Genomic DNA, 26811 nt, shown 5'->3' on the forward strand with positions numbered 1-26811 from the left:
TGGTTTCTGTATAACTGAAGTAGGATTTGCAAATCCAAGACATCATTGTCTTTTATTGCACAACAAGAAATCGAATTCATTACAACAAATTACAAAGTGAGATTTATGTTATAGAGTATACACTCTCTATATATACATATACACTAAGATAACATATATTTACATATAATTTTGCGTCTTCTTTATCTATAGAATAATATTTTCATTTTCTAGAGCAAAAGACTTTGTTTATGTTTGTTTTGAGATGAAATTGTGTGCAAATCATTTGTTCGGTTAAATGCTCTATTGAAGAAACTAAACATTCTTTCAAACCATTAAATATTAATAGGATAATATCAATTTATTGAGAGTGAAATTCAAGCACAATCCATAGATAAAAACCGCGAATGGAAATTCCTTAATAATTAAGTAAAGTTCCCGACTTTGAAAAGTTGAGTACAAGTAAACTCCCAACAAATTCATCAATGAATTATTTGATTTAAAAAAGCCATTTTCAATGCATGTGTAATTATTTTGTCTAATTCAACTAAAGTGAAAACTAGACTCTGTAATTAGAACTCCCAACTCTACTGAGTGTAGTTTTCCCAAAAAAGATTCTACTCATTATTAAATCCGGTGCCCCAAAAAAAAGGAAAAAAAAAAATTCATATCCGATAAAACTGTACCTTGAGGCATAAATTTTGAAAATGAATGTTTCCCATTCTGGTTGGTGTCTGTGAAGGCAACCTGTGATGGTAAAAGCCTTTTCAGTCATTCATAGTTAGCAGAAAGCCCTTTCAAGCTGCTTAATTATGGTTTGAGTTGTTTTTTTTTTTTTTTTAATTTTTTTTTTCTTGCTTAAAAACTTGGATTCGGTATGTTTTACAACATCTTTAATAAAAAAAACTCCACTATTGCCCCCTCAACATTTTTTTTTTTTGTTAAAAATCACCCCCTCTTACGTATTTTTTCTGGGTCCATTCCTGCTTGTGGGTAAAAAGTTCAAGTTTTGTCCGACCCATATGGAATGGGTATTTTATATGCTGTCTCGGGGATTAGTTAGGATAAAGCTCCTGGGCTGGCTGAGCTGGCTGTGGCGGTGGAGATGGTATGTTCTCAGCCTCAGCATCACCGTGTGAAGGAGATACTCCAGCATCAGAGTGTAATCTACTGTCAGAATGAGGAGACTGTGTGGGCTCAGCTGGCTCCTCCTATATAGGGTCCTGGGCATGAGATAGACCGGCCTGTGTGATGTAGGTGGACTCTGGGAGTTGCACAATCTCACATCTCTGGAAAAGATGAAGGTGAAATGCTTATATATACATGTGCTATTTCCAAATAGAATGAGACATTTTTGGATAAAACCTATGAACAAATCTGTGCAATATCATTCTTCATCAGTTTCAATAAGTCAGCTTCAAATACCATTTTCCACACACAATGGCCAAAACAAGACGTCCTAGAAAGGCTAACGTCATGGAATTGATACTATCATGAACAATTACCAGATCTCACATTACCATCATCGGATGCAAAATACTGTACTATATGAATATCAATCAGAACGAAGATAATATAAGGACCTTAAAAGAAGATGAAAAAAAGGTAAAGGTAACATGTTTGGTTGTTGCAGTTATCTGAGTTTTCCAGAATTTGGAAATTAGCTTGAAGAACAGTAAACTGAATCTTCCACCTGCACAGAGACCCTAGAAGCATCAGATTAAAAACCCACATCACCATAATGACAACGAACACCAGAGACATCCTCCAAAATTTGAACAATTTCCTTCATTGTTGGGTGGAGTATCATTTCTTTTTGCACACAGCGCATTGCTAGCTTGGTAATTTTATATCCGTACACTGATCGAAACTGGAAAATATTGGACACAAATACGTCAATAAAAAATAATGTAATATAATTTCATATTATTTTGTATGGGCAAGTGGCCAAGTGTATGACACTCGCCCATTATTTTGTATGGGCAAGTGTTGTGCATGGCACTTGCCCACTTTCTCTCTCTCAAGTTTGCCCCGGCTTCTTGCCCACTTTCTATCTCTCAAGTTTGCCTCGGCTTTCATCTCACTCAGTAACACCTTATTTTGTTTTGAGTGTGTATATATATATAGATATAGTATAAAGACTAAAACCTATTGTAAATCATCACTAGATAGTTTTTCCCCTCAAGTATCTCTTTGATGGGCTTTTAAAAAAAAGAAAAAAGAATGAGATTATTAATTTATTATCACGAGGCCAAGTCTTTCCCTTCAAATGGGGTGTTCGATTACCCTTTGTTTTCCTTTCTTGCGCTCTTAACTATCTCAACAAACTGATCGAGACTAGTGTCCACCTCACAAACTAAATCTCTCCTCGAGCACACCTTGCAACTCGAGTGCAACTTCGGATCAACACCTCTCGAGACCTGCGTGCTGCCCGACCAACATCGAATGCGGTTTAATATGTCCATACCATTGGTCTTTTCCATTTAATTTATTTCGACTCATTGTTAGTTACATTTTTTTTCTATTATTATTATTATTCATTTATTTATTTATTTTTGATAAGTAAAAATAAATCAATTAATTCTATACCATTCATTTATTTATTTATTATTTCATATCTTTATTTCATTATTAGATTATAATGCTTATGCTCCCGCAATTATTTCTCTTCATCCTAAAGTCAAAGTCTAGGAGCTACAACTATCAATTAAATTATAAAATTCATTCTAATTGTCATTATTGTTATATAAAACTGCTTCTCTCGCATAACAATTCTACACCCTTGTCTCGCATTACTTTGTTTGTACATATACTTTCTCTCTTTATTATTTCATTAAGTTCATATATTACCACATGATGGCCTCATCTACCCTCACCTTTGCCCTATAAAATGACAGTTTACCAAAGCCAAAGGAGAGAAGAAAATCAGAAGAACCATCACTCTCTCACCTATGCTTTGTCTAGTTCTCTCATATGTAAACCTTCACCAAGGTAGTCAATGGTGAACTTTGACATTGCCATCATTTCTTTCTCTCTCAAAAGTTTGCATGGACTTTCACCTCACTCAGTCCACTCTGGATCTCTACTATGTTACGGGTAACACCTCATTATTACGTAAACAAAACCCTTATATGTAGCTCCAAACCTTTCAAGCAAGCAATGAATTACGCTGTACATCGTTTTATCAATATATTTTAACTGACAACAACAACCAAGCCTTTTCCCAACTACTTGGGGTCAGCTACATAAATTCTAAGTTATCATTCTGCTCTATTTAAGGCCATAACCTCAGTCAATCTTTAGTGATACATTTAAGCCTAACGACCCAAAAAAAACATCACCCAAGTTTTTAGTTGGCTGAGAAATCCAATAGTGAGGTTCAAATAAATGTTCAAACCTCTGACATTCAGCACTACGGACTCCTGACTAAAAAGAGCTGACAAGAACAAATTTACAATTATGCAAAAAGACACTTTCATTTAAATGGGTTCATTTTCACTTCTCATTTCTTTATTTTATTTTATTTTTTTATTTTTGGATGATGTAACTACTCGCGTGCTTTCGCGCATGCCCATGCTCAAACCCCTCTCCCTCCTCTTTGAGGATGGGGAGGTTATACCATTGGGCTAAACTTCCCTTTGGTTATGAAACAACAAAGGTTTTATGACCCCTTTCTTCTTTTTTCACCATCTCATGTAGCATATTCTCTAGTGGTAACATTACAAGTTTACAGAATCTCATTAAAAAGATGTCTGATGGTGAGTATAGCAATAACTTATCTATCTAGAAAAAAAATTAAAAATTAAACATCAAATTGTCATACCAGTACTAGTCTTTGGATCAATGTAACCAAAAGATCCAGGCAAAAACCTACTCGGTTCGTTTGTCTTATCACCAAGAACTGCACCAGGTAGCATACCAAAGTCAAATAATATGGGATTGTAACCCTGCATTTTAGGATAATGTATGTAAATTTCTCAAGATACTTTTCTTCAAAATGAATTTAGAGTAAAGCTAGGTGTGGTGAATATGTAGACAGCAAAAGAAACCTGATCAAGCATGTAATATCCCTAATTTAAAAAGGATAGTCTCGGTATTATTTTAATAGGTTTAATTGCATTTAATTATTTAGTTGTTTTCTTGGCTAATTGTTTACTTGTTTAATTGATTTTATTATTTGTTTAAATTGAATTGAATGTGATTTAATTGTTTTATTTTTATTTTTATTTTATTTTTATATTTTTAAGGAATTGGATATGGATAGTAGTAATTGACCAATCAATTGGGCTCCATGGACTACTTGGATAAGGGGTTTAATGGGTATGGATGATTACCCATGTATATGTATATTTAATAAATATATATATATATATATATATATATATATATATATATATATATATGTAAGGAAAGTCCCTTTAATAATAATCTGATATATATTTATATGTTATATATAAAAAGGGGTACACATAGATTATACGTAACATATATTTAGTTACCTTTTTAGTATTTAAATTTTATTTTATTTTATTTTTATTTCATTTTAGTTTGTCTTGGAATGGGAAAAGGATTATGGTTATTTTAGTTGCCTATAAATATATAACTATAGAGTTGTGAAAGAGGTTAGAAAATATATCACGTACTATATTTTAGAGAGAGAAAGAAGGAAGAGGAAGGAAGAGAAAAAGGAAAAAGGAGGTTAGGGTTTTTATCAAATCCCTAAAGGCAAGTTCTAATTCTTCTCTTCTCTTTTCATTCATACTCTATGCATGCTAGATTAATTCTAGGTTTTTTTTTTTTAATAAATTAATTGGAATCTAATTATATGAATTGATTTAGGAATTTCAGTTCATATTTCAATAATGAATTTTAATTATTTGTTTTCTTCTGCCTACGCTGTTGGTGGCCTTGATTTTAACTTAATTTATGTTATTTATGTTAGCATGAATCAATCAGTTTATGCATATGTGGGTAAAGTCATAAGGCATTCTTTATAAATCTGTGCGCGCCGAACGAGAAAACTATTGATAATTGATTTAATAAAGAAAATCCATAATGTGATTTAAATGGTAATGAGATTTTGTTTTCTTTCCATGCACGCCGAACGAGGAAGAATAGCTTTAGGAATCTTCAATTTCTTACATTGAGTTTGCAATTGAAATTCAATTCCTACGTAAGCCATAATGAAAATTCAACTTAAAGTAATTTGTTATTGTTTCAAATTATTAGGAAGGAATTTGGTATGTAAAAAAAATGTTAATTATGCGCTAAATATTTTAAAAGTTAGACTAATTAATATTGTGATATTAAACTGATATTATTATTTTTGATTAATGGATTAGTATTAAATATTTATTTAATAAATTCATTAAGAATTGGAATGCATGATTTAAGTTTACATGCTAAGTATGGAATTTAATTAATTATTAATGAGATAAATTAATTAAATATTCTTGGATTAAATTATTTTAATCAATTGTTAGATTTAAATTAATTTAATCAGAATATGGAGATGTACAATTTAGTTGAGATGCATGTTAGTTTCTTGTGATGTAAATTAAATGTATGCTATTTGGAATTTATATTTTTGCTCAAGTAAATGCAAAGGATGTGTATATGATTTATATCATATTTATTTGGATTGTTATATATAAACATTATTGACATTATCCTTTGATTTGAAAGTTTTCTTTGGTTATGATGTGGATTAATGCACCATTATGGGATGGGGGCATATTAGGGACGGATTAACTTAAAAGTTAAGTCCTACCTATTTTTAATAAGGGAACGGATTAACCATAGTGTTAAGTCCTACTTATTCGTGTCAAGTCGACGGAATAGTTGGATGACATATTATTAAAATAATAATTGGATAGTTTATTTTTGATGGTTGGATAGGACGGATTTTAAATATATAATTATACACCATGATATGAGCTTGAATCTCAGGATCAGTGGTTAGGGTGCGTATATCGCCATGGATGTGTAGCTAGATATAGCGTAGTTGTGTACCCTGGTAGGTCTAGGTACTCATGCCCACTATATGTGCGTTTTGCATGTTGCCTACTATTCAGGTTGAGACAACTCTATAGTCTAGTGAGGTTCCTTTAGTGTGTATATATCTACATATGGACTATTTAGTTATTGTTGAATTAATTAGGATGTGTACGTGTATCGGGTCTCTGTTTGGGATGTAGTAGATTAGAACTTGTTTGTGGGCCTGACCCACCATTATTTTTCAGGTGTTCGTCAGTTCCAGTCTTAGAGATTGTTCGTGCCGAGCAGAGACAGTTATTCACTCTTCCGACTCTACGTAGGACTCGTCTTCATTAGTTACTTATTATTTTTATTTCGGTTCAGTTATTTCAGTTAGGATATTATTAGGGGTCCACAGGATGGATTCCCGAGTTGTAGTTTAATTAGTTACTAGTATCCGAAGATTGGAGGATTTTATTATTGGATTTTTAATTATTATTTATTTGAGGATTTTAAAATAGGGATTTATTATTTAGTTTCTTTCAGCTTATTATTTATTTATTATTTATTATTCTTTTTGTATTCAAATGCTTGTTTAAATATTAATTGTTTGATGTCCCTTGTATTCTGTACTCGGACTTGATGTCCCTTGTTTGATGTCTTGCCCACTTGTGCACAGGAATGGGAACTTCATTTTTCTCCTCCCCATGGACTCTTTTGGATATGAGTTCCAGAAGTAAAGTACCAAATGAAAAGACATCGTTTTTTCTCATGACTATACCTGTAGCAGGGGGATTTGACATTTTAATTATCAAAATATTGTTGAAATTTAAGTTGCAAAACAAATTAATAAATCATTGAAGTAATACTTCAACCGTTTGAAGTATAAAAGAAGCACAAAATACCCTTCAGGATTAGTGGCTTGGTAACCTGGTAAATCATCCTCATTAAGGTACTTAAAAGAAAGTTTCCTAGTTATTGGAGCTTTAAAAGTGTCAATGAGTCTTTAAACGAATTTAGGAAAAGGAAAATTTTTCACAGCAGTAGACCATTGTAACATGTTTAAAATATCAGCAACAGAAGTTGCCAAAGAAATTCAAATCTCATGCTTCCCCACAGGATAAAATAGATATTACTAAGTAAAGAGAATAGGATAATAAACTTTTACTCCCCCACAATTGTAATATTATATATATAAAATCGGATAAAAATTTAAGAATATTTTAGTCTTATTAATTTTGAGGATAATATATAATCGATACCCGCATGAATGATGACACATGCAAATACTCGTTCAATAGTAGCATAAAAAGTAGCATCTCAATTCAAATTTAATAGGAATAGATACAAAGTAATTAAAATAATAATAGTAATAAAGCAGGCGGACTAAACAATGGAAATGAAAGGTGGCAGACAACCAATTCATGAGGGATCACATGATACCATCTCATCAATATGTATTGGGCCTAATGGCCAACTTTTTGCTAATAATGTTTTTTATTTTATTTTATAAGTTATCTTTTCCAGTAACATAACTAAAATTTTCATTTTGAAAGTTTTTTTTTTTTTTTTTTTTTTTTTTTTTGATCAGTCATTTTAAAAGTAATTTTCCGAAAAAAAGAAAAGGATGAAGTACCTTCATGATATACATTGCACACTGTGGGATAAAGTTGCACTTTGTCGACTTCAAGCCCGTCTCAAAGCCATAATTCTGTCATCAATGTCTCTTTCCCAAAAAAGTTGTGTTTGTTAGGATATGTGTGCCCTAGCATAGCAAATTCTAATTTTGGATTGTAAAAGTCATGGTTTCTTGTCTGGATATTATTATTAAAGCATTATACAATTGGTGAATAGAATGTATTATTTTTCGATTGTTTATGGAATTGATGGTGTCCGCTTGATTACAAAATATATTTATATATGTATGTAATGGCAATTAATACTATGATATAAATTAGTAATCATAAATGGTTTAAAGTCGGTAATTATGGATGGACATTTAATTAGTTAAGACTTAAACCGAGTCCACGATAGATTGAAATATATTGCGAGAGCTGTCGTATGCAATTGCTCTCTATCACAGTCATGGCTTTTGACTCTCAAGCATGAGAGAAGTATAGACTCTTTTATTAATTAATAATTACTTTGATTTGTTCGGCGGATACCTCGGGATCCTTAGATCGACACTTTGGGTAGTTATGTAATTAATAATTAGAGGTCTATATTCTCAATATTTGCATCAGTGCTATTTGTATTTATTTTGTTTTGATTATGGTTGATCACAAATTAAATTCGAAGGCCTTCGTATGTTTTAGACAAATGTTTTCTATATATATTTATTTAACAAATTATTATTATTTTTTGTCAAATAAATATTTTATTGTGATCGAGCCGGAAATAATCAAAGGTAACAAAATAATTATATTAATTATGTTATCGGATTGATGGCTTTAATTATCCGAAAAATAATTAAGCATAGAGGGGTCAAAGTGCAACATTGAATTAGAGGTTATTTACTATTTAATTGGAGTGCAATTAATTTCTTTTAGTGGAGTAGAAATTAATTTATGAATTAATTGAATTGGGTCCATGGTTTAATGGACTGGACCAATTATTAATTTAAAGGAGCCAAGAAAATAGTAAGCCCAAAAGGATTCTCACCAATAGCCTAAGTTGATATTGGAGTCATGTTAGGATTGAGAAAGTTGAATTAGAGATGGAGAATGATTTATTGTTTCCTTATTCTTATTTTTATTTTGCCTATATATACATGAGTTCATGTATATTTTAGGTGTGACTTGGAGAACAAGAAAAAGTAATACACTTTCTCTCTCTAGATTTTAGGGTTTTGTTTTCTCTTCTAAAGGAGGCTACCACCAGCCTCGATTCCAAGGTCATTCATCAAGACATATTGGTGATTCCTAAAGGGAATATAATAATCGAACGGAAGGAGAAAGGATCTTGCTAAAGGGATCTACAATAAGTGAGAATATTCACTTTAGAGGAAAGTTCAAAAGGTTTACTCAGACCTTTGATGTGAGTATTCAATCTGTTTATTGAATTATGCATCATCTTTTATTTATCTTTGCATAAAACTTGTCTTTGTGTGATGAATCAAGATCTATGATTGCAAATCCCTCAAAAGTTTTAAAAACTTGCACGTTTCCCAACAGTGGTATCAGAGTACATGGTTTGATTCATTACTAGAGAACATGTGTTTATAAAAATCATATTCATGGATCCAAATCGTATATACATATATAAAATTATTGATATATGTTGATGTATGATTTATTATGTTGATATATATTAATACATGATGATGTATGTATAATTGTGAATGGATGATGATGTGTGTTTGGGCCATGGATGAAGCTTATAGGTATATAGAATGTAATTTTATTTTTGGATGAATGTAATTAAGGCTTTGTTTTAGCCGTTTGAATATTCAATGATGTAATTTAATTTTTTCCATTGTATTTCAAATTGTAAGTATTTATTAAAGTCATTTAATATTTATCAAAGGATGCTATGAAGCTTCAAGAGGGTCCGAAAGGGTTAAATTATGCTTCAGTAATTTTTTGAAATTTTTCGGGAATTTTTTGAGGCTTAATTTAATTTTCTGGGATTTTTCTGGATTTTTTGGAATTTTTTCGGCTTTTTTCCGGTGGCCGAAGCTTCGCCGGCGGCGAGAAGGGGTGTCGGAGGTGGCCCGGATCAGGTGTGGCATCAATATGGTGAGCCTGGCGCGTGTTCCACATGCGCCAGGAGAATGCACATGCTGGCGCGTGCATTGCACGCGCCAGCCAAGGCAGCTTGCCCTCCACTCTCGTGGGAGCGCGTGAGAGCGCGTCCCACGCCCCCCAAGCGCGTGCCGGCTCGTGGGGGCGCGTGGGTGCATGTGCCGAGCCTTGCAGCCTGCCCTAGGCGCGTGCCAGTGCGTGTGGGGTCCTCCGGGCTCATTCCAAGCAGCGATTTGCTTCTCCTGACGCGTACAAGCTTCCTATGGGTGTTTACAGACAGTTGAAAGACGCCCGTACAACAAGAATAGTTTTTAAATGTTAAAAGCTGAATCCATTGGCCATTTATATTGCTTCTGTCTATTATTTGATGCATGGAATAATTTAATAGTTGTTATAATTGTTCATGCATTGGATCCATGATTTTTAATTAAATGGCTTGATTTATATTAATTAAATTATGAAGATAAATTGGATTAGATTGCTAATTAATTTGAGAGCATTTATTGGGAAACAGAAAAATTATTTTTGTAAATTATTTTTTGCCTCAAATTAAAGATTAGTAAATCATTTAAAATCCATATATTTTCTAAATTTAATTGGATTAAAATCAAGGCGTTTTGCATGCATTAAATCATGAATTGAAAACCCTAGTTTTATATTATTAAAAATTGAGTGGGAGCGGGGATTTTTTTATACATTACCCCATGGCCTTCGTAATTATAACCATTATGATTAGATCTTTAAAAATAAGGCTCCACGCATGATTTAAAGAGTCTAGATTACAAGAATGGGTGTCTCACGAAAATATATTTATTAAATAACCATTATAGTTAGATCTTTAAAAATAAGGCCCTACGCATGATTTAAAGAGTCTAAGCTATTAATGGCAATATATTTAATATTTGTTTTTCCGTTGGAGCATTAATTATGTTATACACTCAATCTAAAATCAATAGTATTAGCTCCCCAACGGAGTGGTCTATAATAGGTGATTTTAGAAAGGTTAAATCTAATCGGGAATTATTTCATATATAGATAAGGCATTGTCTAAAGAGATATGGAAATAATGAGTTGTTCTCGTCAATAAGCAATAATGAATTCCGCCAACCGGATAAGTTATTGGCATATTGATTGTCCGATTTTTCATGCAATGTTGTTAAGGGACCCACAATTAATTAATTATTTTATACTTGCATGATTATTATTATTCACTTTATTTATTGTATGAATGCTTTTATTTTCAGATTTATCATGACTAGTCCATTCAGTCCACTTGCAAACATACTAAAAGAAAATCGATTAACTGGACATAATTATATCGATTGGAAAAAGCAATTAGATATTGTACTCACATATGAGGGGTTGAATTATGTGCTTACTACTCCTAGACCTTTTCCACCTTTGCCTGAGGATCCTCCTGAGGAGCATGAAGTATTTAAGAAATAGAATAAAGCAGATGAGATGACTAGGTGCTACATTCTTGCTTCACTCTCGAATGTACTCCAAAGTCAACATCTTCAATATCTCACTTCTGCAAACATCATGCTTAACCTTAAGGAAATGTTTGGGCAAATTGGTAAGAGCGCACGCCAAAATGCTATGACAAATTTGATGACCATTAAGATGGTCCAAGGTACTTCAGTTCGGGAACATGCTTTAAAAATGTTTGGTTTTTTAAATGAACTGGAGATCCTTGGATGCAACTTGGATGGTGAACTTCAGGTTGACATGATTATCGATTCATTGCCAGACTTATTTAACTATTTTAGGGTTAATTATTATATGAATAAGCTTGAGTACACACTCGCTGAACTATTGAATAAGTTGGTAACCTTTGAAGGGATAAACAAAAGCAAGGGTGCATCTATCAACTACACTCAGTCTGCTGGACCATCCACTTCTAGGCCCAAGAGGAGGGGCAAGAAAAAGAAGAAGGATGGTGCCAAAACTGTGGTTGTGCCAAACAAAGTAATCCAAAAGGATAAGGGAAAGAAGAAAGTGCGGGTTGAAGGCGAAGGAAACTGCTTCCATTGCGGTCAACCGGGTCACTGGAAACCTAACTGCCCAATATTTCGCATACAAGGCAAAGGAAAAGGTATATTCATTGTTGAGGCATGTAATGTGGTTGAATCTATAGATTCCTGGTGCATAGATTCTGGAGCCACTAATCATGTTTGCAATTCATTGCAGGGATTCCAGGAGTCCAGAAGCCTCAATGAAGGAGAGATATACTTGCATATGGGATCTAATGCCAAGGTGGAAGCTAAAACAGTGGGAGTGGTTCATATGCAGTTTGATAGTGGGAGGAGTCTTATTTTAGAAGATTGTCTTTATGCGCCAAATGTTAGGCACAATTTAATTTCAGTTTCTTCGTTGGTTTGCAAAAATTATATTTTTACTTTTGGAAAAAATGTTTTAATTAAATTAAATGGTTGTGTTATAACTTCTGGTGCATTGAAAGATAATCTATATGTTTTAACTCCTAGCTCATATCAAATGCAAAATTATGAATTAAATGCAACTTCATCTAGATTTAATGTTAAAAGAAAAACAGTTTCTCCAAACTCATTGTATCATTGGCATCTACGATTGGGTCACATCAATCAAAATAGGATTCAAAGGTTGGTTAAAGAGGTTTATTACCTTGTGAGGCAGAGGAGCCTATGCCAACTTGTGAATCCTGTATTGAAGGAAAGATGACTCGAAGGGCTTACTCAGCCAAAGGATATAGAGCCAAAGAACAATTAGAGTTGGTGCACACAGACGTGTGTGGTCCCATGAACACCCAAGCGAGAGGAGGGTTTGAGTACTTCATCACTTTCATTGATGATTATTCACGTTTTGGATATATTTACCTAATGCGACACAAGTCAGAAGCTTATGGAAAATTCCGTGAGTTTCAGGCGGAAGTGGAGCGTAGATTAGGTAAACTTATCAAAACACTTCGATTTGATCGAGGAGGTGAATACCTCTTGGGGGAGTTCAAGGATCATATGGTCAATGAGGGTATTGTGCGCCAGTTATCCGCACCTGACTGCCCTCAACAGAATGGAGTGGCAGAAAGGAGAAACAGAACTTTACTTAACATGGTTAGATCTATGATGAGTTTTGCTACATTACCTTTATCATTTTGGGGATTAGCCTTAGAATCAGCGATGTATATTTTAAACTGTGTTCCATCCAAGTTTGTTTCAGGAACGCCATATGAGCTGTGGTTTGGACGTAAACCTAGTTTAAATCACATGCATATATGGGGTGTCCAGCACACGTGCGAAAGAAACAGGCAGACAAGTTAGAAGCAAGATCAGATGCATGCTTGTTTGTTGGCTATCCTAAGGGCACTAGAGGTGGATTATTTTATGATCCCAGGGACAATAAGGTTATTGTCAGCACTCATGCTGTTTACCTGGAGGAGGATTATATTATGAACTACAGACCTAGTAGCCAAATAGTGTTAGAGGAGATGGTTGGCACGTCAGATATACCCCCAGTGGACACACCTAATATAAATACTGAGAATGATGAGACACAAGAAGTCCCTGTTGAATTACCATCATCTAGTACATCGATTCCTGCACCGGTCCTTCGGCGTAGTGGGAGGACTATCATCCAACCCGAAAAACTCACACTTTTGGGTGAGGTCTATGAGGCCGTCCCCGATAAGCATGAGTCGGACCCAGTAAGCTATGCGGAAGCGTTGACCGATATAGATGCGAATCGTTGGAAAGATGTCATGAAATCAGAGTTGGAATCGATGTATTCTAACAAAGTCTGGGATGTTGTAGAACTTCCTAGTGGGGTTCAGCCCATTGGTTGTAAGTGGATCTACAAACGAAAGAGAGGAATGGATGGGAATGTTGAGACATTCAAAGCTAGACTGGTTGCCAAAGGTTTCACTCAACGTGAAGGTATTGATTATGAGGATACATTCTCACCAGTTGCAATGCTTAAATCTATTCGCATTCTTTTGGCCATTAGTGCTTATTATGACTATGAGATATGGCAGATGGATGTTAAGACGGCATTTTTAAATGACCATCTTGAACAAGACATCTACATGAGGCAACCAGATGGTTTCGTGGTTAAAGGTCGTGAGGACTGTGTATGTAAGTTGAATAGGTCTATTTATGGACTTAAGCAAGCTTCATGCACATTTGTTTTGATCAGGCAGTCAAATTATTTGGCTTTGAACAAAACGTGTTTGAACCTTGCGTTTACAAGAAAAAACAGGGTAATGTCATCATGATTCTCGTTTTATATGTTGATGACATCTTACTCATTGGTAATGATATAGAAGCATTGTCATCAGTTAAAAGGTGGTTGTTCAATAAATTTGAGATGAAAGATCTTGGAGAAGCAAGTTATATTCTTAGGATCAAGCTTATGCGAGATCGGGTTAAAAAGAAAATAGGCTTGTCTCAAGAGTCTTACATTGACAAAGTTCTGATCAGGTTTGGAATGGAAAACTCTAAGAAAGGGTTTTTGCCATTTAGACATGGGTTGGCTCTTTCTAATGACCAGTCTCCCAAGACTGATAAGGAAATTGAGCAAATGAGGCGGATACCATATGCTTCGGCAGTTGGTAGTCTCATGTATGCCATGGTCTGTACCAGACCGGACATCTGCTACTCTGTAGGGATTGTCAGTAGATATCAGTCCAATCCTGGACTTGATCATTGGTCAGCTGTGAAGAATATCTTAAAATACCTTAGAAGAACTAAGAATCTAATGCTCATTTATGGAGGTGATGATCTGGTTCCAGTCGGATATACGGATTCTGATTTTCAATCAGATCCAGATGCCAGGAGATCTACATCTGGATATGTGTTTAAGTTCAATTGAGGGGCAGTTAGTTGGAAGAGTGTCAAGCAGGGTTGTACTGCTGACACAACCATGGAAGCAAAATACATTGCAGCCTCTGAGGCAGCAAAAGAAGCTGTTTGGTTGAGAAACTTTCTAATTGAACTGGAGGTTGTGGAACATATAGATCGGCCTATGACGCTTCATTGTGACAATAGTGCAGCTATAGCCCAAACCAAGGACCCAAAATTTCATAAAGGAACAAGACACATTCAGAGGAAACATCATGTGGTTCGTGATATAGTAAAGCGAGGAGATATACTTGTGGCCAAGATTGCATCGGAACATAACCTTGCTGATCCATTCACAAAGGCTTTACCGATCAAGATGTTTGATCGTCATATGGAGAACATGGGAGTTAGATGTGATTTGAATTGGCTATAAATGCAAGTGGGAGCTGTTAGGATATGTGTGCCCTAGCATAGCAAATTCTAATTTTGGATTGTAAAAGTCATGGTTTCTTGTCTGGATATTATTATTAAAGCATTATACAATTAGTGAATGGAATGTATTATTTTTCGATTCTTTATGGAATTGATGGTGTCCGCTTGATTACAAAATATATTTATATATGTATGTAATTGCAATTAATACTATGATATAAATTAGTAATCATAAATGGTTTAAAGTCGGTAATTATGGATGGACATTTAATTAGTTAAGACTTAAACCGAGTCCACGATAGATTGAAATATATTGCGAGAGTTGTCGTATGCAATTGCTCTCTATCACAGTCATGGCTTTTGACTCTCAAGCATGAGAGAAGTATAGACTCTTTTATTAATTAATAATTACTTTGATTTGTTCGGCGGATACCTCGGGATCTTTAGATCGACACTTTGGGTAGTTATGTAATTAATAATTAGAGGTCTATATTCTCAATATTTGCATCAGTGCCATTTGTATTTATTTTATTTTAATTATGGTTGATCACAAATTAAATTCGAAGGCCTTCGTATGTTTTAGACAAATATTTTCTATATATATTTATTTAATAAATTATTATTATTTTTTGTCAAATAAATATTTTATTGTGATCGAGCCGGAAATAATCAAAGGTAACAAAATAATTATATTAATTATGTTGTCGGATTGATGGCTTTAATTATCCGAAAAATAATTAAGCATAGAGGGGTCAAAGTGCAACATTGACTTAGAGGTTATTTACTATTTAATTGGAGTGCAATTAATTTCTTTTAGTGGAGTAGAAATTAATTTATAAATTAATTGAATTGGGTCCATGGTTTAATGGACCGGACCAATTATTAATTTATAGGAGCCAAGAAAATAGTAAGCCAAAAGGATTCTCACCAATAGCCCAAGTTGATATTGGAGTCATGTTAGGATTGAGAAAGTTGAATTAGAGATGGAGAATGATTTATTGTTTCCTTATTCTTATTTTTATTTTGCCTATATATACATGAGTTCATGTATATTTTAGGTGTGACTTGGAGAACAAGAAAAAGGAATACACTTTCTCTCTCTAGATTTTAGGGTTTTGTTTTCTCTTCTAAAGGAGGCTACCACCAGCCTAGATTCCAAGGTCATTCATCAAGGCATATTGGTGATTCTTAAAGGGAAGATAATAATCGAATGGAAGGAGAAAGGATCTTGCTAAAGAGATCTACAATAAGTGAGAACATTCACTTTAGAGGAAAGTTCAAAAGGTTTACTCAGACCTTTGATGTAAGTATTCAATCTGTTTATTGAATTATGCATCATCTTTTATTTATCTTTGCATAAAACTTGTCTTTGTGTGATGAATCAAGATCTATGATTGCAAATCCCTCAAAAGTTTTAAAAACTTGCACGTTTCCTTACAGTGTTCACCCCCCTTCAATGCACCATATTTACTCACACAACCACATCTGGATCTACCTTGAGAGAGATATATATAGAGGGAGATGCATTTTAGCTTAACATCTGTTCCTATTCGTGTTGGGATGACTCTGTCTCTGTGATATGGTAAGTATGCACTACAAAGCTTAATTTGTGTGCGCTACACAGGGAAGCACGTGGAAAGATCAGTCTTTCATTTGAATACCATATTGGTTGATAAACTTTCTTGATCCACTACTTATAAATGTGGGAGAACTGGCTAGATGAGCTATCACCATCGAGCTGCTCTTTCTTCTTGTTATACATTGATCTCACCTCCTCAAACAAGCTTTATGCCTTAAAAAGAGACCAGAGAGGCCGTTTCTATAAACAACCATTATAACCCATTAAAGGAAAACAATGAAAAAAGACAATGGATAAAAGATCGCCTCCTCCGGTGACTCAGGGACATGGACACAAAATAAGCCCCTTCATCCACAGATGCAATCAAGCACATTCCATTGGGGATACAAGCACAATTCAAGGTCTTTTTGTTGCATCTTGCCTCAACAAGTACTTCAAAATTCAAAAGTGCCACTTAAAAAAAAAAAAAAAAGACTATTGGAATTGACAGATGCCACAAGACTCAAATATCTTGACATTCTAAGTTCGAAATTATCTGCAGGCTAGGAAGCATCGACACAATGCAGACATGTCGATACAAATAATCTAAAAAATATAAAAAATATTGGACACAAATACGTCAATAAAAAATAATGTAATATAATTTCATATTCTTTTGTATGGGCAAGTGGCCAAGTGTATGACACTCGCCCATTATTTTGTATGGGCAAGTGTTGTGCATGGCACTTGCCCACTTTCTCTCTCTCAAGTTTGCCTCGGCTTCTTGCCCACTTTCTATCTCTCAAGTTTGCCTCGGCTTTCATCTCGCTCAGTAACACCTTATTTTGTTTTGAGTGTGTATATATATATAGATATAGTATAAAGACTAAGACCTATTGTAAATCATCACTAGATAGTTTTTCCCCTCAAGTATCTCTCTGATGGGCTTTTAAAATAATAAAAAAAAAAGAATGAGATTATTAATTTATTATCACGAGGCCAAGTCTTTCCCTTCAAATGGGGTGTTCGATTACCCTTTGTTTTCCTTTCTTGCGCTCTTAACTATCTCAACAAACTGATCGAGACTAGTGTCCACCTCATAAACTAAATCTCTCCTCGAGCACACCGTGCAACTCGAGTGCAACTTCGGATCAACACCTCTCGAGACCTGCGTGCTGCCCGACCAACATCGAATGCGGTTTAATATGTCCATACCATTGGTCTTTTCCATTTAATTTATTTCGACTCATTGTTAGTTACATTTTTTTTCTATTATTATTATTATTCATTTATTTATTTATTTTTGATAAGTAAAAATAAATCAATTAATTCTATACCATTCATTTATTTATTTATTATTTCATATCTTTATTTCATTATTAGATTATAATGCTTATCCTCCCGCAATTATTTCTCTTCATCCTAAAGTCAAAGTCTAGGAGCTACAACTATCAATTAAATTATAAAATTCATTCTAATTGTCATTATTGTTATATAAAACTGCTTCTCTCGCATAACAATTCTACACCCTTGTCTCGCATTACTTTGTTTGTACATATACTTTCTCTCTTTATTATTTCATTAAGTTCATATATTACCACATGATGGCCTCATCTACCCTCACCTTTGCCCTATAAAATGACAGTTTACCAAAGCCAAAGGAGAGAAGAAAATCAGAAGAACCATCACTCTCTCACCTATGCTTTGTCTAGTTCTCTCATATGTAAACCTTCACCAAGGGAGTCAATGGTGAACTTTGACATTGCCATCATTTCTTTCTCTCTCAAAAGTTTGCATGGACTTTCACCTCACTCAGTCCACTCTGGATCTCTACTATGTTACGGGTAACACCTCATTATTACGTAAACAAAACCCTTATATGTAGCTCCAAACCTTTCAAGCAAGCAATGAATTACGCTGTACATCGTTTTATCAATATATTTTAACTGACAACAACAACCAAGCCTTTTCCCAACTACTTGGGGTCAGCTACATAAATTCTAAGTTATCATTCCGCTCTATTTAAGGCCATAGCCTCAGTCAATCTTTAGTGATACATTTAAGCCTAACAACCCAAAAAAAACATCACCCAAGTTTTTAGTTGGCTGAGAAATCCAATAGTGAGGTTCAAATAAATGTTCAAACCTCTGACATTCAGCACTACAGACTCCTGACTAAAAAGAGCTAACAAGAACAAATTTACAATTATGCAAAAAGACACTTTCATTTAAATGGGTTCATTTTCACTTCTCATTTCTTTATTTTATTTTATTTTTTTATTTTTGGATGATGTAACTACTCGCGTGCTTTTGCGCATGCCCATGCTCAAACCCCTTTCCCTCCTCTTTGAGGATGGGGAGACAATACCATTGGGCTAAACTTCCCTTTGGTTATGAGACAACAAAGGTTTTATGACCCCTTTCTTCTTTTTTCACCCTCTCATGTAGCATATTCTCTAGTGGTAACATAACAAGTTTACAGAATCTCATTAAAAAGATGTCTGATGGTGAGTATAGCAACAACTTATCTATCTAGAAAAAAAATTGAAAATTAAACATCAAATTGTCATACCAGTACTAGTCTTTGGATCAATGTAACCAAAAGATCCAGGCAAAACCTACTCGGTTCGTTTGTCTTATCACCAAGAACTGCACCAGGTAGCATACCAAAGTCAAATAATATGGGATTGTAACCCTGCATTTTAGGATAATGTATGTAAAATTCTCAAGATACTTTTCTTCAAAATGAATTTAGAGTAAAGCTAGGTGTGGTGAATATGTAGACAGCAAAAGAAACCTGATCAAGCATGTAATACCCCTAATTTAAAAAGGATAGTCTCGGTATTATTTTAATAGGTTTAATTGCATTTAATTATTTAGTTGTTTTCTTGACTAATTGTTTACTTGTTTAATTGATTTAATTATTTGTTTAAATTGAATTGAATGTGATTTAATTGTTTTATTTTTATTTTTATTTTATTTTTATATTTTTAAGGAATTGGATATGGATAGTAGTAATTGACCAATCAATTGGGCTCCATGGACTACTTGGATAAGGGGTTTAATGGGTACGGATGATTACCCATGTATATGTATATTTAATAAAAAAAATAAATAAATATATATATATATATATGTAAGTAAAGTCCCTTTAATAATAATCTGATATATATTTATATGTTATATATAAAAAGGGGTACACATAGATTATACGTAACATATATTTAGTTACCTTTTTAGTATTTAAATTTTATTTTATTTTATTTTTATTTCATTTTAGTTTGTCTTGGAATGGGAAAAGGATTAGGGTTATTTTAGTTGCCTATAAATATATAACTATAGAGTTGTGAAAGAGGTTAGAAAATATATCACGTACTATATTTTAGAGAGAGAAAGAAGGAAGAGGAAGGAAGAGAAAAAGGAAGAAGGAGGTTAGGGTTTTTATCAAATCCCTAAAGGTAAGTTCTATTTCTTCTCTTCTCTTTTCATTCATACTCTATGCATGCTAGATTAATTCTAGGTTTTTTTTTTTTAATAAATTAATTGGAATCTAATTATATGAATTGATTTAGGAATTTCAGTTCATATTTCAATAATGAATTTTAATTATTTGTTTTCTTCTGCCTACGCTGTTGGTGGCCTTGATTTTAACTTAATTTATGTTATTTATGTTAGCATGAATCAATCAGTTTATGCATATGTGGGTAAAGTCATAAGGCATTCTTTATAAATCTGTGCGCGCCGAACGAGGAAACTATTGATAATTGATTTAATAAAGAAAATCCAGAATGTGATTTAAATGGTAATGAGATTTTGTTTTCTTTCCATGCACGCCGAACGAGGAAGAATAGCTTTAGGAATCTTCAATTTGTTACATTGAGTTTGCAATTGAAATTCAATTCCTACGTAAGCCATAATGAAAAGTCAACTTAAAGTAATTTGTTATTGTTTCAAATTATTAGGAAGGAATTTGGTATGTAAAAAAAATGTTAATTATGCGCTAAATATTTTAAAAGTTAGACTAATTAATATTGTGATATTAAACTGATATTATTATTTTTGATTGATGGATTAGTATTAAATATTTATTTAATAAATTCATTAAGAATTGGAATGCATGATTTAAGTTTACATGCTAAGTATGGAATTTAATTAATTATAAATGAGATAAATTAATTAAATATTCTTGGATTAAATTATTTTAATCAATTGTTAGATTTAAATTAGTTTAATCAGAATATGGAGATGTACAATTTAGTTGAGATGCATGTTAGTTTCTTGCGATGTAAATTAAATGCATGCTATTTGAAATTTATATTTTTGTTCAAGTAAATGCAAAGGATGTGTATATGATTTATATCATATTTATTTGGATTGTTATATGTAAACATTATTGACATTATTCTTGGATTTGAAACTTTTCTTTGGTTATGATGTGGATTAATGCACCATTATGGGATAGGGGCATATTAGGGACGGATTAACTTAAAAGTTAAGTCCTACCTATTTTTAATAATGGAACGGATTAACCATAGTATTAAGTCCTACTTATTCGTGTCAGGTCAATGGAATAGTTGGATGACATATTATTAAAATAATAATTGGATAGTTTATTTTTGATGGTTGGATAGGACGGATTTTAAATATATAATTATACACCATGATATGAGCTTGAGTCTCAGGATCAGTGGTTAGGGTGCGTATATCGCTAGGGATGTGTAGCTAGATATAGCGTAGTTGTGTACCCTGGTAGGTCTAGGTACTCATGCCCACTATATGTGCGTTTTGCATGTTGCCTACTATTCAGGTTGAGACAACTCTATAGTCTAGTGAGGTTCCTTTAGTGTGTATATATCTACATATGGACTATTTAGTTATTGTTGAATTAATTAGGATGTGTACGTGTATCGGGTCTCTGTTTGGGATGTAATAGATTAGAACTTGTTTGTGGGCCTGACCCACCATTATTTTTCAGGTGTTTGTCAGTTCCAGTCTTAAAGATTGTTCGTGCCGAGCAGAGACAGTTATTCACTCTTCCGACTCTACGTAGGACTCGTCTTCATTAGTTACTTATTATTTTTATTTCGGTTCAGTTATTTCAGTTAGGATATTATTAGGGGTCCACAGGATGGATTCCCGAGTTGTAGTTTAATTAGTTACTAGTATCCGAAGATTGGAGGATTTTATTATTGGATTTTTAATTATTATTTATTTGAGGATTTTAAAATAGGGATTTATTATTTAGTTTCCTTCAGCTTATTATTTATTTATTATTTATTATTCTTTTTGTATTCAAATGCTTGTTTAAATATTAATTATTTGATGTCCCTTGTATTCTGTACTCGGACTTGATCACCCGTGGCTCTAGAATTGAGGGGTATCACAGTTGGTATCAGAGCACTCCAGGTTCAAGTGTCTCTAGGGATCTATTGTTTTAAGACTTCCGCGTAGCGTATTCTTTTATTTAGAGCCTAAGATTAGGATTCGTTATGTTCTTTACGGTTCGGTTAAATCGTACTACTGTCTGTCTTTCTATGTTAACAGAATGGTTAACGCTAGAAGAAGATGGGACAATCAGAGAAACAGGCAACGAAGGGAGGCGGCTCGTAGGCAGCGTCAGGAGGATGAGGGTCAGTTCTATGAGGAGCATGAGGAAGTTCAGCAGACTCGGGATCAGGGAGGAGACCCAGAGTTTCCTCCTCACATCAATGACCTTATTGCTCGGGCTATAGAAGCAGGGGTAACCGCTGCACTTCGGAATCAGCCTCAAGTATAGCCGGCACCGTTACCGGCACCGGTTGTTCGGATTGATACTTGGGAGAAGGCTAGGAGTTCTTTCACAAAGGGGAGTCCACCTGAGTTCACAGGCTCCACCGATGCGAGAGCAGCTCATCAGTGGAAACAGGATATCGAGCGACATCTTCGCTTGGTTCAGTGCACGGAGGTTCAGAAGCAGATGCTTGCTACCTTCAAGCTAGTTGGGGATGCACTACAGTGGTGGGAGTCAGTTACCACCGCAGCGGAGAGGATGGAATTGACTTACGATCAGTTCAGTGCACGTTTTGATGAAAAGTATTTCCCTTATGCAATCAGGGCAACCATGAAGACTGAGTTTCTTAATCTGCAGCAGGGGAACATGACAATAGCAGAGTATGAGCAACAGTTCACACGCTTGTCTCTCTTTGCACTGGAGGAGGTGGATACAGAGGAGAAGAAGCGCAACAGTTTCGTCAAGGGACTGATGTGGTCTATCAAGAGAGCTATTATGGGTAGTTCAGCCTATACTACCTATGCTCAGGTGGTAGACGCCACTCTACAGCAGTATCATTTGACCGTGGATTTCAGACAGGCTAAGGGTGAGAAGCGGGGTGACTGAGACTCTGCTAATCAGTCAGCTGATAAAGGGAATGGGAACGGACACCGACAGAATGACAAGGGCAAGTTCCAAGGACAGCAGCCTTGGAAGAAGCACAAGGGTGGTTCAGATGCTCCCAGGGATGGGCACCTGTTCAGCGACAGCAGAATGGGGGACCACAGGCAGGACAGGGTCAGCCACAGGCTAACCGACAGAGGAGGCCATTTGGTACTTTCCAGGGTAGTTGTTATACTTGTGGAGAGTATGGTCACACTTCCAGGCAGTGTTCTACAGTAAGACAGGGCCAGAGACAAGGACAACATGTGCAGTAGGGGCAGAGGGCACCAGTGCCTTTACTAGCTCCACAGGTTCCACGGATTCAGGGACAGACATATCCGGTTCTACCAGCGCCACCACAGCCTCAGGGACAGGCACCGCAGCAGTTGCACTATGACAGGGTGTACAACCCCATGCCACAGGATGTTCGGGCACCTCAGGCTGTTGAGGGTAAGTTTCCTATTCATGGTTTACTTGGACGTGTTTTTTTTTATACGGGTGCTACACACTCATTTGTAGCTAGGTCATTTGTTGCTTTGTCTGGGATGATGACTCGGGTATGCAGTAGACCACATGGAATTTCTACACCGTTAGGCAATACAACCATTCTTCATGAGAGTGATGGGCCTGTGACACTAGATATTGGTAGACTCAGATTTCTAGCCAATCTTTTGGTCCTGGACATGCATACTTATGATATGATACTTGGGATGGATTGGTTATCGCAGTACCATGCCCAAGTTGATTGTTATGATAGGTCCGTAGTTTTCACCATACCTGGTCAGGACGTGTACATCATCGCTATGCCTCATTCTAGGGGGGTCACTAGCACCTATTTGTTTCATGTGAAAGAGGAAGCGGAGGAGGGGACTACTGTATTATTGGATAACATACCAATTGTACAAGATTACCCGGATGTATTTCAGGAGATTCCAGGGTTGCTGCCTAGTCGCAAGATCGACTTTGTGATAGACTTAGCTCCAGGCACTACGCCTATTGCTAGGGCACCGTATAGGATGGCACCAGTGGAGATGCGCGAGCTGAGGGATCAGATTCAGCAGCTACTCAGCCAGGGTTTCATTCGCAGGAGTATTTCACCCTGGGGAGCACTGGTTTTATTTGTGAAGAAGAAGGATAGTTCGCTCCGCTTGTGTATAGATTACAGGGAGTTGAACAAGATTACTATTCGTAACAAGTATCCTTTGCCCAGGATTGATGACTTGTTTGATCAGTTGAAGGAAGCTACTTATTTCTCTAAAATTGATCAGCGGTCTGGATATCATCAACTTCGGGTTCGGGAGCAGGATGTTCCGAGGACAGCGTTTCTCACTAGATATGGATCTTATGAGTTTCGGGTGATGCCGTTCGGGTTGACTAATGCACCAGCGGTTTTCATGGATTTAATGAACAGAGTCTTCAGGGCTTACTTGGATCAATTTGTCATTGTCTTCATTGATGACATTTTGATTTACTCGAGGTCAGAGGACGATCATGCTAGATATCTTCGAATAGTCTTACAGACGCTTTGTGAGCACTAGTTGTATGCCAAGTTTGAGAAATGTGAATTTTGGCAGCGGGAAGTGAAATTTCTGGGTCACGTGGTGTCAGAAAAGGGAATAGCGGTGGATCCAGCCAAGGTTTCAGCGGTGGTTGAGTGGGGACAGCCTACATCACCTACCGAGATTCGGAGTTTTCTCGGTTTAGCAGGATATTACAGGAGGTTCATCCAGGGATTTTCAAAAATAACGGGACCACTCACTCATTTAACTAAAAAGGGTGTACGGTTCGTGTGGGATGAACATTGTCAGAAAGCTTTTGATGAGCTGAAGACTAAGTTAACTTCTGCATCAGTTTTGTCTACCCCACAGAGCGGGATAGAGTATCTTGTGTACACAGATACTTCGTTGCAGGGTCTTGGATGTATTTTGATGCAGGAGGAGCGACCGATTTCGTATGGATCTCGGAAGCTTAAGCCTCACGAGCTTAATTATCCAACACATGATTTGGAGTTGGCAGCTGTGGTTTTTGCCTTACGTATTTGGAGGCATTATCTGTTGCGTGAGTTCTTCAAATTATTCAGCGATCACAAGAGTCTGCAGTATTTGTTCACTCAGCGGGAGCTGAATATGAGACAGCGCAGGTGGTTGGAGTTTGTGAAAGACTATCATTTTTCTATACAGTATCATCCAGGGAAAGCGAATATGGTGGCGGATGCACTCAGTCGTCGACCTGTTGGTAGTCTTTCCGCTCTATTCACTATTGAGTGGAATGCGTTGAAGAGGGTGGATGAATTATCGGATGCTTTCCTGGCTTGCATGGTAGTTACACCTTCTATCATTCACAAAGTTTTGAAGGCACAACTCATGGATCGGTAGTGCATTGATAAAGTTGCAGAGATAGCTTCCGGAGAGGTTCCATTCTACTATATTGGGGCTAATGGAGGTTGAGGTACAAGGGATGGTTAGTGGTACCTTCTGCTGATGAGTTGAGGAAGGATGTGCTGACTGAGACTCACCACTCTGAGTTTTCGGTTCATCCAGGAGGTGACAAAATGTATCAGGATATGAAGCGGCAGTTTTGGTAGGCAGGTATGAAGAGGGACATTGCTCTATTTGTCTCACGATGTAGTACTTTTCAGATGGTCAAGATTGATCATCGGAGGCCGCCAGGAGCTCTACAACCACTGCCAATACCGGAGTGAAAATGGGAGAGCATTTCTATGGATTTTGTGGAGGGATTACCTAATTCGTTCAAGAATCACAATTCCATTTGGGTCATCGTTGATAGGTTGACCAGATCAGCTCATTTCTTACCTATTCGCACTGATTACACTTCGGAACAGTTAGCGAGACTTTACATTACAGAGATTGTGAAATTGCATGGCATTCCGTTATCTATTATATCGGATAGAGATTCGAGCTTTGTATCAGGGTTTTGGAAGAGTTTTCAGCAGTCTTTGGGTACAGAGTTGCATCTTAGCACTGCTTATCATCCTCAGATTGATGGACAGACCGAGAGGGTTAATTAGATAATGGAGGATATGCTTCGTTCTTGTGTCCTTGACTTTAAGGGCCATTGGGAGGAGTATTTGGCACTTGTGGAGTTCGCATATAACAATAGTTTTCAGAAGACTATTGGTATGGCACCGTTTGAGGCATTATATGGACGACCATGTAGATCTCTTGTTTATTGGATGGTGGTTGGCGAGAGCCGATTTTTGGGTCCTGAGTTTATTAAGGATACTTCTGAGAAGATTCCTCTTATTAGGGATCGCATGCGCATTGCCCAGAGTAGGCAGAAGAGTTATGCGGATCGTCGTACTCGTGTTTTGGAGTTTCAGGTTGGGGATCAGGTTCTACTCAAAGTGTCTCCTATAAAAGGTGTAATGCGCTTTGGGAAGAAAGGGAAGTTATCACCACGGTTTGTGGGTCCATTTATGATTACCGAGCGCACTAGAGCTGTAGCTTATCGGTTGGCACTTCCAGATCATTTGGATCGAGTGCACAATGTGTTTCATGTTTCCATGTTGCGAAAATTTCTGCGAGATGAAGATCGGTATCAGCATATCGATGTGGGAGAGATTGAATTGCAGCCGGATGCAACATATGTGGAGCCACCGTGTCGCATTATTGACCGTAAGGATCATATTCTTCGCAATAAAGTCATATCGTTAGTACGTGTCCAGTGGAATCACCATAATGAGGCTGAGTCTACTTGGGAACAAGAGGATGTTATTCGCTCACAGTTTCCAAATATAGTGGAAGAAGGTAAGGGCGAATTCCGAGGACGGAATTCCTTTTATTAAGGGGGAAGAATGTAATACCCCTAATTTAAAAAGGATAGTCTCAGTATTATTTTAATAGGTTTAATTGCATTTAATTATTTAGTTGTTTTCTTGGCT

This window comes from Cornus florida, unplaced genomic scaffold, assembly GCF_030987335.1.
Source record: "Cornus florida cultivar Cherokee Brave unplaced genomic scaffold, ASM3098733v1 CherokeeBrave_3.0.0_Hap2_Chr09, whole genome shotgun sequence".
In the NCBI taxonomy this organism is placed as follows: Eukaryota; Viridiplantae; Streptophyta; class Magnoliopsida; order Cornales; family Cornaceae; genus Cornus; species Cornus florida.